We start from the raw sequence: 12,684 nt of genomic DNA, 5'->3' as shown, positions 1-12,684 counted from the left end.
ATTCACCGTCCGGCTACTAATCTGACGGCCATCCACAACCCAATCCCGTTTGCAAAATGGGGCATGGACATTCTACGTCCTTACACGCCTGCTCCAGGCGGTAAGCGCTACATCTTGGTGGTTGTGGATTATTTCACCAAGTGGGTGGAGGCTGAGGCGGTTAAGAACATCAAGACCTCAGACGTAACTTCCTTCATCTGGAAGAACATTATCACCCGGTATGGGGTACCTATGTCTATGGTGTTCGATAATGGTCCTCAGTTTGAGACGCCTCAGCTCAAAACTTGGTTGGGAGATCAAAAGATCTCAAGCTGTTTTGCATCAGTTGGCCGACCCCAAGCAAACGGCCAAGTTGAAGCCTTCAACAAACTAATCTCAGACGACATTAAAATGAAAATTGAAAGAGCCGGTGGCTTGTGGGCTGAACAATTAATCCATGTCCTATGGGCCATCCGGACAACATCAAAGGGGGCAACCGGTGAAACCCCATTTCTCATGGTTTACGGTGCAAAAGTCGTCTTGCCCATTGAACATTACGAGCCGACTCTCAGAGTTATGCTATATGATGAAGAGGCAAACTGGGAAGCAATGCGCCTGGCATTGGATTCACTCCCAGAACGCAGGGCAATGCCGCCTTGCGTCATGAGATTTACCGTTTGAGAATGACTAGATCCTACAAAAAGAAAGTACACAAGCGTCCCTTGAAAGTTGACGACTTAGTGTTATGGAAAATGGAGGCAACCGGTAGGGCCAATGAGCTGGGAAAGCTAACTCCAAATTTGGAAGGCCCCTACCGGATCTATGAAGAAGTAAGAGACGGCACCTACCTCCTGCAAACTCCAGACGGCAGGCGCCTGCCTAGAACTTGGAATGTAGACAATTTAAAAAAGTACTACTTCTGAGAATGTAAGTTTTTGTAAACAGTGAGTCAACTAATGAGAATTCAGAATTTGTTTGCAACATTGTTTTGTTGTTCCACCTGGGTAATACTCAGACGGATTCTTCATTTAACTAACTAAGTTTGATACTTAGTAAAGATTATAATTGCTTGACCGCCTGGGTAATACTCAGATGGATCCTTTATTTATCTTACTAGGTTTGATACTTGGTATGATGTGATAATTGTCTGTCCGTCTGGGTAATACCCAAACGGTCTTATTTGTTTAAAATAAAATAACTAAGTTCGACACTTAGTGTAAATTTACTGTTGTAACAATAATCCGTTTAAAAACTAAGCACAAAAACGCTTAGTGGCTATACAACCGGTCTCAAACAAGACCAAAGGCTTAAATGGCCGGATGGTTGCTTATTTTATAAAACCACCTGTCCCAATCTGGACAAAGGCGTCCGACGACACCCCTCCGGGTGCAATCGTCGCAAAGAAGAGACTATCCGTCGGTTCTACATACCTATGCAGACGGCAAAAATTGAACGACCAAATTGGTCAACTCATAGCCGTCTGACCAGAATGATCTGTAAAGAACGACCAAGTTACCGATTACCGGATGCCCCTAGGCATCAGTTGGTCACCGGGTGAATTTCTCATAGGTTATTTATTCCAAAGTTGCACTTTCTATCCCAATTGGGGCAAAAGAGTTGTGCAATGGCTGTGCAATCTCTACCACGACGGAAAAAACCGTTTGGGTAGTGACTGGAACGCCTGTTGGTGTACGGCTGTTCACTTGGTTTGGGGAAATCACTACTATGATTGACTGACTTACAAACGTATCATGCTCTTTGCAGCATCAGACGTTCCCAAGTCAATCAACCAACTCCATTTGAAACCAACCACACAGCCGTCCAGGGGCAAGGATAGCCGGCTTTTGATAAGTTAGGCAGGCTTTTGATAAGTAAGGCAAAAAATCGCCGCATGCTTTTGATAAGTTAGGATAAAATCAGGCATATACGTAAAAATGCAAAAATTGAAAACCAAAACCGACTCAGTCGGTGCATTCATTAAAAGTCCACCCAACCAAACGGTTGTAGTGGATCAAATGTTAACCGGACCATGTCCGGAAGAAAAGAGAAATTGTTGATTAAACCGGCTCCTCAGCCGGTAAAAACAAGGATACTCGGAACGCAGGCTGGAAACGCAAAGTTATTGGCATACTGCCGCAGATTAAAGAAAAAAATAAAAAAGAGAAGAGTTGGCATACTGCTGCTGAAAAATCACTACTAGCTTGCAGGCGGCTCCACCTGGTCCTCTTCCTCATCATCTAAGGGAATCTCTTGTGCTTCACCAGGACCAGGTAGCTTAGGTGCGGGAAGCTCATTGTTGGCGTAAGCCTAGGCATCGAAGGATTCAGGCTCTAGCTCACCTTTCTCTCTCAAGTACACCACGTCTTCGGCGTACCTATGAGCTAGTGCCCAGATGCCATAATCCTGCTCTGGGTACAAGGCAACCCAGGCGATCTTCATGCGGACATCATTGTCAGCATTTCTCTCAGCAACTAGGCGGTTTATCTCCGCCTCCAAAGTCGCTGCAAAGTTTATCTGAGCCTGAGCAGCCTCCTTCTCCAGCTTCTCGACCTTGGTCTTCAAGAGGGTGTTCTCTTTAGAAGCACCTTGCAATGTGCTAAGGTCCGCCTAGGCCTTTTTGAGCGCCTCCCCATACTTCTTGAGGCTCTCCTCCGCCTTTTCCTTGGCTTCTTCCGCCAACTTCTGAGCCGCCTCAGCGTCGCTCACTCGCTGGTTCGCCGTGTTCAGATCCGCCTCCAGCTGCTGGATTTTTGACGCCTATGTCATTATTATTGCTTTAGTTTCAAGTTCTTTTACGATAGTGGAGTATAAAGCAACATTATCAGCGTCTGTGGCGGACTTCTTGGCCCTTGTTACCTCTTCCCGTTTGCGGGAATAAGGACGCTTGAGCCCGTCTACCCACAGCATCGCCTGTAAAAAAGCATATCAAGTTAGTATTGCAGGCGGAGTAAAGAACTTGGAAAAGATTGGAAAAAATTATTAAGTTTCTTACCTCATCCAGAGGGACAGGATCCGTTCCAGGTTGAACGTCTCTATCCCAGGGATAACGTTCTTGTCCTTCTTGCTCACCGCCTCCAGCATGGCCTTAGCATGCTTCTGGACATCTGGCCAGTGAGGATATTGATTTGCACCATAATCAATAGGTGATGAGTGCGAAATTAAGGCAGCACCTATCTGTTGCCGACCGTCTGAGGATGACGTCTGTTGGGAGTGGGATTTCACTCGCAAAGGCCACCCCAGCTCAGGCGGGGTTTCAAAAGAGTTCTTACCTTTAGAGTCGGCCAAGCGGGAGCCGCTTGCAAGCAGGGTGAACCCCCGGTTGCTGATAAGGGTTTGACGAGATCGAGGCAAAGACTACCGCCTATCCTCTCGTTTCGCCCCCTATCTGCATCTGTTGGTTCCTGGATGAGGCGCCAGGAGTTGAGGTGGAGGCGGATTTTTTGATCTTGTTCAGAGCGGAGGTGGGTTCCTCCCTGGCCCGTTTGACGTCTTTCTCAAACGTCTTTCCTACCTCTCCCACTGTGAAAATAACCAAGTTAAAGTTAGCATCCGGAGAAAATAATCTTTGAGACCAATCTAAGAAAGGGTCAAGCGTTTTTTACCTTGGCCTTGACTGCGGCTGCATGTTTTTTTGCAAGCTCCTTGCGGATGACTGCAGAGGACCGCTTGGGTGTCTTCTCCGTCTGCAACATGCTTAAAGCTTCTTCTGCAAAAAGAAAAAGATTGGTCAATATATCATCAATCAATTCTGATACAAAGGTACTACAGGCGAATGTAAATTCAAGCGCATACGTTTGGTAAACATGTGTCCTAGCTCGCATGCGGCTAAGAAACACTCGTCCCTGAACCAGGCGCTCTTGGGGATCCAATTCTTGGGGAATTTTATTGTTTCCCCGGTTGACAAGGTCGCGTCTATGAGGCCGAAAAAGTCTGCCTCAATTATTTTGTCAAAGTCCTCATCCGGGATCCGGGGAAGAGCACACTTCCGGCCCATCAGGTCGGGCTTCTTATTGTACTGGCTGAATTCATAGTTCTCCTGCTTGCTGGGAGCCGACATCAGGTAGAACCTGTGCATCCAGCCGTCAAATTTGGAGACCTTGTCTAAGGTCATCATATATTGGGGATACGTGGTTAAAGTGTACCACGCCCTCCAGCCGCATGGGCTTCGGCTTAGATAATGCATTCTAGCAAAAGCTTCCCAGCCAGAATGGAGCCCCTGGAACTCGCAGGCGGCAACATACCCCAAGACGTTTATCCAAGAATTGGGGGTAAGTTGCCAGACTCCAAGGCCGTAGCCTCTCAAGATTGCCTTCACCGCCTGGTGAAGGGGAAAGCGAAGACCGGCCTTGAACGCCGCCTCATAACAGCCGAAGTAGCTGTTGGCATTCTGCTGATTGTCTTTCCCGGTGATGGTGTCGTCCTCAGGCGTCACTCTGATTTTGTACTCGTCTCCTAACGGGTGCATTTGATTAAAACTCTTCAAATTCTCCTCCATTTGAACCCTGTCTTTGGTTGAAATGTAAATTTTGAAGGGATCATCCTTCTCGCTCCACTTCTTCCTCTCCTCCTCCTCACTATCCTCAAGCGGTGGCAAGTCGTCACTGCTCTCAGAAGTGGAGGCGGAGCTGTCACTCTCCGTCTCCCTCTCATTTTGTGATAAAGGAGCTGAGACGGCTTCATCGCCGTCTTGGTCGCATTCCTCCAAAAAGAAATCTGCGGGAGTCGAAGGGGAACGCGGAGTGGATCTCTCCAGAAACGTCTGGTTTCTCTGACCAGACGCATCTCTCTCAGGCGTTTGGCCGCCTGAGCCCTCGCTTCGGTAATCTGGATCGACAGCCGTCTGCATAGTCCGAGCCATTGTGTCCTGCACTGACACATAAATGGTCGGAATCCAAGCAAAAGTGTGGTCCCAACACCCCGAGATGGCATTCCTAGTCCTAGACTCAGCCGTCCCCGGTGACCGGCTGGATTCAAACCTAGGTTGTGCCGTGTGTGTTGGTGATGCATCCATTGATTGCAAGAAATATGTACAAGCGGTGAAACAAGAAAAAGACTGAGAGGGGCAGAGACGGTACCTTTAGATTTGATATCTAGACGGGTCCGGTTGGGTTGACGAAGAACGAGTTGTCTCGCTTGCGCTTGACTCAAGCGGATGACTTCTGCTCTCTCAAAGTCGACTCTCTTGAAAATTTTTGTAAAACGTAAAAAATGATGAGGGTAAATGGCTATATATAGAGGGTAAATGTGGGGGCATTCCCGTAATTTACTCGGAAGGCGAACGGTTACTCTTTGGTGGTAAAATTACCAACAACCGTAGCGTGACGCGTGTCACAGATGCCACGTGGTGTGCCACGTCACATCTGTGAGGGGAAAATGTTTAGGGTAATTTTACCCCGCCACGTGGTCCTATCAGAGAATGACACGTGTCAGCCACAAGATGGCCCAATGTGGACCTATCGCTGCTTGACACGTGTCACTCCAGAAACCTGGGAGGAATGCCGGCCTTCAGGCCCAAATCCCGAGAAAGCCGCAATGCGGCGCAGCCCACCAATGATTAGGGTTCAGTGACCTAATCAGGGGCACAAATCCCAAGGATCCTATAATTAGGGAGATTCCCCTCTTTTGGGGAGCACGTTTTTACGTTTTACCATTTATTACAAACTGTCCCTGTGATAGAGACATCCGAGCTTGGAATCCGAGCAGAGACCCACCTAAATTTCCGCATCTTTTTCTATCCCTTTAAGTTACTAACTTGTGCGTCGGAGGCGGAGCACCAACCAATCGGTGTCTCCGTTTGTTTTGCAGGTACAGCTCACGCCGGAATCAGTTTTCCTGTTGTAACTCTCCCGAGGGACAAAAACCCCCAAAACATATGTTATCAACTTCCGATCTTAATTCACTAATATGATCTTCTATATAATTAAGGACTGAGTCAAAACTACTAGTATTTTAAGGAATATGATAATAATGATTAAAATCAGGTTTCTTACACTCAATAGAAGGTCTAGCATTCTCCAATTTTACATAATTATTAATTAAATTAACAACTTAGTTTAGCTTTTAACCTTATGGTTCTAATACCAATCGAACACAGCTAAGTACCTAGGGAATCCTAGTTAGGATACCAACAATAATTTATCAACTTATACCAACAACAATATTTGTTAAATATGATACCAACCGCACTACTATATATGATGATAGCAATGTGTTGTAGGATGGTAATTCTATACTACTAAGGATGATTTTACCTATATATCTTGTTGGTACTAAATTTTGATACACATAAGGTACGCTTTATTTTTAAATTACAAAAATACCCTTGCTTGAGTCCACTTAGACTCTTGAGGCCAAGAATTTCTGGAAGTATTTAGTAAAGATATATTTCATTAATTGGTGTCACCCTCTATTTAAGTACCACAGTTATACAGTTCGTATTAACTACTCAAAGTACTTGAAAAGAATTAATTGAAGCATGTACCTAGACATTAAAAATATAATACTACTATAATATAATTGCCGTGTTAAAACATTTGGCCTTACGCAAAGAAGATTCTATTTGGATTGAATAGGGTTAGTTATTGTACCTCCAATTAATTACTTACCACATGCACAAACACATGCTTAATTATATAACAACTCTTAAAAGTAGTTGACCTACATATCCATATGTACCAAATATTCTTAGAAATCTTGAGTAATGCAAAAAATAATCCAACTAAATAATTAGGGAAACTTTAGTGATCGTAAAATAAAGTAATATGGAGTTGAAAATTTCCATGTATGATTCTTGGAAATTACTCACACTTGGAACTTTAGTGGGGTGTCTACTCTTTCTTTTTTTAGACAAAACACATCAAAATATAAGTCTTTCAATTGCAAGATTTGCTAGTTTACCCATAAAAGCTTCAAATTTTAATACAATTATTCGGTAGGAATACCAAATGAAAAAACCAAACAGAAATGCAATATATTTGATGGAAGATGGGTTTACAGGCCAGAAGATCGAAATGATAGCTATGATGCTCTCAATTGCCCCTTCGTCGAAGAGAAGATGAGCTGCCATAAGAATGGAAGGCCCGATTTTGAGTTTTTGAAGTGGAGATGGGAAGCTAATGATTGTGACATACCAATGTATGTTTCTTTCTCTGTGCTTTCTTGGTAGTAAAGTTATTTCTAATTTTTTTTTTTCAAAAAAAAAATATAGTTCTCTAACATAATGTTCAAGTATTTATTTTACGATGGATGAAGAGTTGAAGACCTAATCTTATGACTAAAAACTGCATTAATTTGCTTACTGTATTGCTGTATACATTTTTTTTTTTTTTAAATATGGAGTAGCTAGTATTTGTATTTTTTTTTTTTTTAATCCTGTTAACTTTTTTGAAACAAAAATTCTCCTTCGTTTTCAAAAGTTCATCAACTCACCGGTTGGTTTTTTGTTTTTTATTTTTTTTTTTTTTGGAGCATCAGTTCACTTAACTCAATGTAGAACCTTGTTTCTAAGTAATTGTCAATGGGCCGGGGGTAAGAGAAAGGTCGATAATGTCGAAAAATAAAGTGATGACTAATAAGTAAAAAAGTTTGATAAGTAAGAGATGATTGAATACAAAAGTATAAATAGTGTGGGATAAGAGGGAAAATGTTGTATAAAATGTATGCAAAAATAGAATATGGTATAATAAGTGGAACTTTCTAAAACACTCAAAATAAAAATTGAATCGAACTTTTAGGTACAAAGAGTTGATGAAAGTTGAAAGTACAATTTTTATACATATACCGTTTGCCTTTCACACATCCCTTCAATTTGTATATAATCATAAGTCGTAATTTGTTAAGTATTTTATTTCTTTGAAATTTTTTATATACATTAATGTATATTTCCTTTAACTTTTGTTATTGAGCTACACATTCCATATCAATTGTATTAATTAATCTTTTTCGCTTTATTGTAGGTTTAATGGAAAAGACATGTTGGAAAGACTTCGAAACAAAAGGGTGATCTTAGTAGGGGACTCACTCAATAGAAATATGTGGGAATCTCTTGCTTGCCTCCTACATTCTTCCATTCCTTCCTCAAGTGCGCAACTTCGAGACAATAGCAAAGTCCCTAGGCTTTTTTGGAAAGCAAAGGTATATTCAATTTCGATAAATATAAAAAATAAAATTTGATTATCAACCAAACAAACACTTAAAATATTTTCAACTTTTATAAGACTATAACATGACTGATGAGTTTTATTGGAGTCCGTTTCTTGTCGACTTAGACCAAAACCATAAAAGTGGAAAAACGGTTCTTGCGCTCGACAAGCTTTCACCCAACTCCGAAATGTGGACCGGGGCTGATGTTATGGTGTTCAACTCGGGCTTTTGGTGGGTGCAACCCGGTTCAGCCAAAAGGTACAATAATACGCAAGTTTTCACTTGTTAAGTCCTACTAGCTATCTTGATTAGCGCAGCCATCAATAATACTCCGATCCGTATTATATGCTAACTACTATCGATTTTTAGTGGTTGATAATAATAGTAACTAATTCCAAAGATAGATCTGAGATGAGCCATAATTCATCTTTGTTTTTAGTGTCATATAGTCACAAAAAACAAAGACAAATTGCCTGTACCGTTGCATTATGAATTCAACTTTTGGTTCATTTCTGGAATTTTGAGTACATCTACAATATTCTCCTATTTATTTACAGAATTATTTAATTAAAAAATTAATTGGAATATAATCTGATTAATTATAGATATTTTGGATCATACTAACAGTATAATTTTTTTTTAATGCTAATATATGTGTTGTTGGGTATTAACAAAATTCTTAAATTATAATTAATTGATTATAGTATAGGACAAACTTTTGAAATAAAAAAATAAAAATTAACAAGAGTATTCATATTATGATTTTTTTTTATGATCTTGTTATCATGTGCCCCAAGGAATATGGATAACAACTTAAAATGCATGTCAAAATTACGCGTCAATCATATATATTTCTAAATTGGACTTTTTTGTGAAAAGTAATTTATATACTTCAAATTTTATGAAAAACTAGCTTGTAAAAAAATTGTTATAAGAAACTATTGTATAAAAACTAAATGTTGTAATTGCTCCCATATATTTGATTTAACATTGATCGAGAAGGGGAATTAGGGGTTATAAGGGATTATGGAAAAATTAGATGGGAAATAGAGAAAAAATTATTGAAAATAGGTCATTAAATGTCACTTATTCAATGCAATAATCCAACAAAAGGTACTTTCTTACAACATTTAGTATTTTATAACGTAGTTTCTTACAACATCTAGTGTTTATAAGGTAGTTTTTTACAACATTTTTTTAATAAGGTAGTTTTTCACAAAATCTGAAATGTAATAGGTATTTTTTTAAAAAAAGTTCCTAGTTTTAGTTAGTTTTTGTATTTATTATAATTATAATTTTTATTATTTGTTATATATATGTATAAAATTACACATAGAGTCAAAATCATGAGACGAATTCTAAAGAGAAGAAATGATTGTACTAGACTAAAAATACCTAAATTACACAAAAATGTGATAACTAGTCAACTAGGTACCTAAAACTTATGTAAATTGAAATTGATTTCGAGGCAAAGTAATAAGTGCTATATATTACGTACATCTTACATTTTTCATGAAATTTCAGATGGGATTACATTGAATACAAGGGGAAGCTAATGCAAGAAATGTCAATGGAGCAAGCGTACGAAACGGGGATGAAAACATGGGCAAATTGGATCGAGAAAAATGTGGATCCAAATAAAACCACTGTTTTCTTTCGAAGGATTTCAGCCGAGCACAAAACTAAGACTCTTGAAAAATGGTGTTACAATAAAACCAAACTTGCCCTAGTTGATTACTATGCAGCTGTCTACCCTAAGTCTTTAGTAGACATTATTGAGGAATTGATTAAAAAGTTTAGTAAATCTCAAGTAAAATACTTGAACATTAAGAAACTATCTAGGTATCGGATTGATGCTCATCCAGGTATCTATAGGTATAAGGATTGGAAGAATCTCACCGAGCATATAGATGATATAGTCACTCTTCGTCTTGATTGTAGTCATTGGTGTCTTCCTGGAGTTCCTGATACTTGGAATAGATTATTGTATGCTTCACTTTTTTTTTATCTATGATATGAAGAGCTACAAATAATGTCTAGTTTTACATATTTATTGTTATACTACAAGCAATAAAACAGAAATTACTTATCTCTTGATGCATGAATCCAAAACTGACAATAACCGTGTCGTAGTGAAGCACTGACCTAAAACACAATTCCGCGCTACCTCCCGGTGAAGTAGACAAGAAGCGGCCGCCCTCTATGATAAGCACGGCGTGGGAGTTTATGTGCAATTACAAATTCGACTGGAATTCAGAATAGTTGCCCAAAAAATCAAGAACATTGTTTAGTATTTTAGAGAAAAGAGAAAGGTATGAATTGTTGTGTGTTTTGGTTAAAAATGAACCGAGTATTTATAAAGTGAAGGCGAGCAACGGCGAGCATAGAAGAAGGTAACGACCAACATAAATTAGGGAAAATGACTAGCAAATATCAAGGGAAACGGCTGTAACAGCCAGCCATTAATCTCCACGTTTAATGGAGAATCCGAAGAGTCAAACAGAGTAAATATTGTAACTGATAACAATATTCCAAAACAAGATGAGCAAAAAAGGAAATAAAATTACTCTAAAAAAATAAGAGGGATCGTACCCACTCCCGTGCATCGCATTCCCCAAGACCCCAAGTTTCGAGGCACGCACGTGTGTGTAGTACAACACTACTAGAAAACGACATGTTACCGACGGAATTTTTACGACGGACCTCTTTGTTCGCCGCCAAATTTAAATTCAACGACGGAATTTAGTTTGTCGTTAAAATCCGTCGGAAATTTGGTTTTGTGACGGAAATTCCCTCGCTAATGTTGCAACGGAATTTATTTATGTCGGAAAATGTTATTTCTTATGGAATATTCCGTAGCAAATTTATTCGCGATGGAATATTCTGTCGGAACAAAATTTTCCGACAGAAAATTTTCCGTCGAAAAATTAGAACTTCAAATTAGGTTTTGTTGCTTTTCACGAATGAACCAAGGAAAAAAAAGGGGGAAGAGAGAGAAAGAAATAAAGGGAGAAAGAGAGAAAGAAAGAGAAAGAGGAAGAAGAGAGGAGAACGCCCCGCCACCAGAGCCCAGCGTTGCCACTGCCACCGGATCCCACTGCCATTGTTCTCCCCGACGGTCTGTTTTCTTTTGTTTTTTTTTTAAAAAAAAATTCGAAATCGCCACCACTAACCATCGGTGGGTATGAACAGCCACCACCGCCTTGTAGCAGCCGCCTGTCACAGGTGTTTCTTGTCGATGACATTCCAAAAAGTCCGGTTGCAGTGCCGGTGAGGGTTTTTTTTTAATTTATGTTTTAATTTTTATTTTTTGATTAAACCCTAACCACATCCACCACCCCTTTTTTTCAAGTTCCTCCACCGTCCTTGCTCCTACCAGAACCACCACCACCTTCATCCTCCTGCCGTTAAGTGTTCATTTATTATTTTACCTTTTTTCATTTTTTTAAGATAAAAATTGACATTTTACACCTTAAATAATGTTTAAGTGTTATTATTTGTAGGATCTGTATCTTTTCCTTGCTTTGAATCTCACTAATAAGTGCAGATCTATAGGTTAGTGACATTATAATTTCTAAAATTGTTATTTTAGTTTACACTTGGCATGTTAGTGACTTAGATAAATGTTAGTTTATTCAAGTATTTATTGTATGTTAGTTAAGTTTGCTTTAATTTATTATAATAAATAACAATGGTTGATATGTGTAGGCGTCGCTCGAAGTGCGCCTACGTTAAAAGCATGTGGTGAATATGCTTGGCACTCATAGGAAGTGGGAATTGACATTACGATTAGGGACAAATAAAGTAGGGAGCCGCCAACAAGTTTTTTTAAGGAACTTGTAAACCGTTCACGGATCATAAAAGGCAACCACGAATAAGGGACAACGAAGGCAACAACGATTGACCCGTGAAGGTTACACCCCATTCATAATCCATGAGATTACTAACTCCATATGGTTCGGAACCACGAAAGGAGGATCGGGGATGATGGTACGAAGTGAGTCATGGAGTCACATTCGCCCGTATTGGCCTCTACTCGATTCTTGTATTGAAAAGCATTCATGTGATCTCAAAGGCATACAAACACTAATTCAATTCGCTCCAAACTATTATTTAACTAAATTGGTTTAAGATTAATGCACACATAATTCTAAAAATTTGCTGATCACTTGAATTAATAATAAGATTAAAAAGGAACCTAAACCGGTTATCCAAATTATCTTATTTAGGCGTGATTTTCAATTACATATTCCCTTTAAACATGCAATATGGTGATCATAAAAATAATAGAATAAACATTAATATTAAAACCAATTTAATTAGGATTCCAACAACATATAATTGTTAGAAAAAAAATAATAATAATAAAAGATCATGATCCTTACTTTGAATCTGTTTGCTTGCAACTACAAAATAATAAACGAGTTAGTAACTTCAAGGAAATAATAAAACAATAACTAAATTAAATTAAATAAAATAAAGTTGATTTTGGGGCCAAACCCTGAAACGATTCTACCTTTCACACCTTGGCTTAAGGATAGAACCTCGAGTGAAATATGGACT

General features: G+C 39.3%; 1 pseudogene; it reads left to right on the top strand.

Moving 5' to 3' along the window:
• The first annotated feature begins 6,697 nt into the window (after positions 1-6,697).
• On the top strand, positions 6,698-10,171 carry LOC110719098 (annotated as a pseudogene).
• The last annotated feature ends 2,513 nt before the right edge of the window (positions 10,172-12,684 follow it).

The sequence above is a fragment of the Chenopodium quinoa genome, unplaced genomic scaffold, assembly GCF_001683475.1.
Source record: "Chenopodium quinoa cultivar QQ74 unplaced genomic scaffold, ASM168347v1, whole genome shotgun sequence".
Classification (NCBI taxonomy): Eukaryota; Viridiplantae; Streptophyta; class Magnoliopsida; order Caryophyllales; family Amaranthaceae; genus Chenopodium; species Chenopodium quinoa.
The sequence above is the reverse complement of the archived record's forward strand: the minus strand, read 5'-3'. Positions and strand labels throughout refer to the sequence as shown.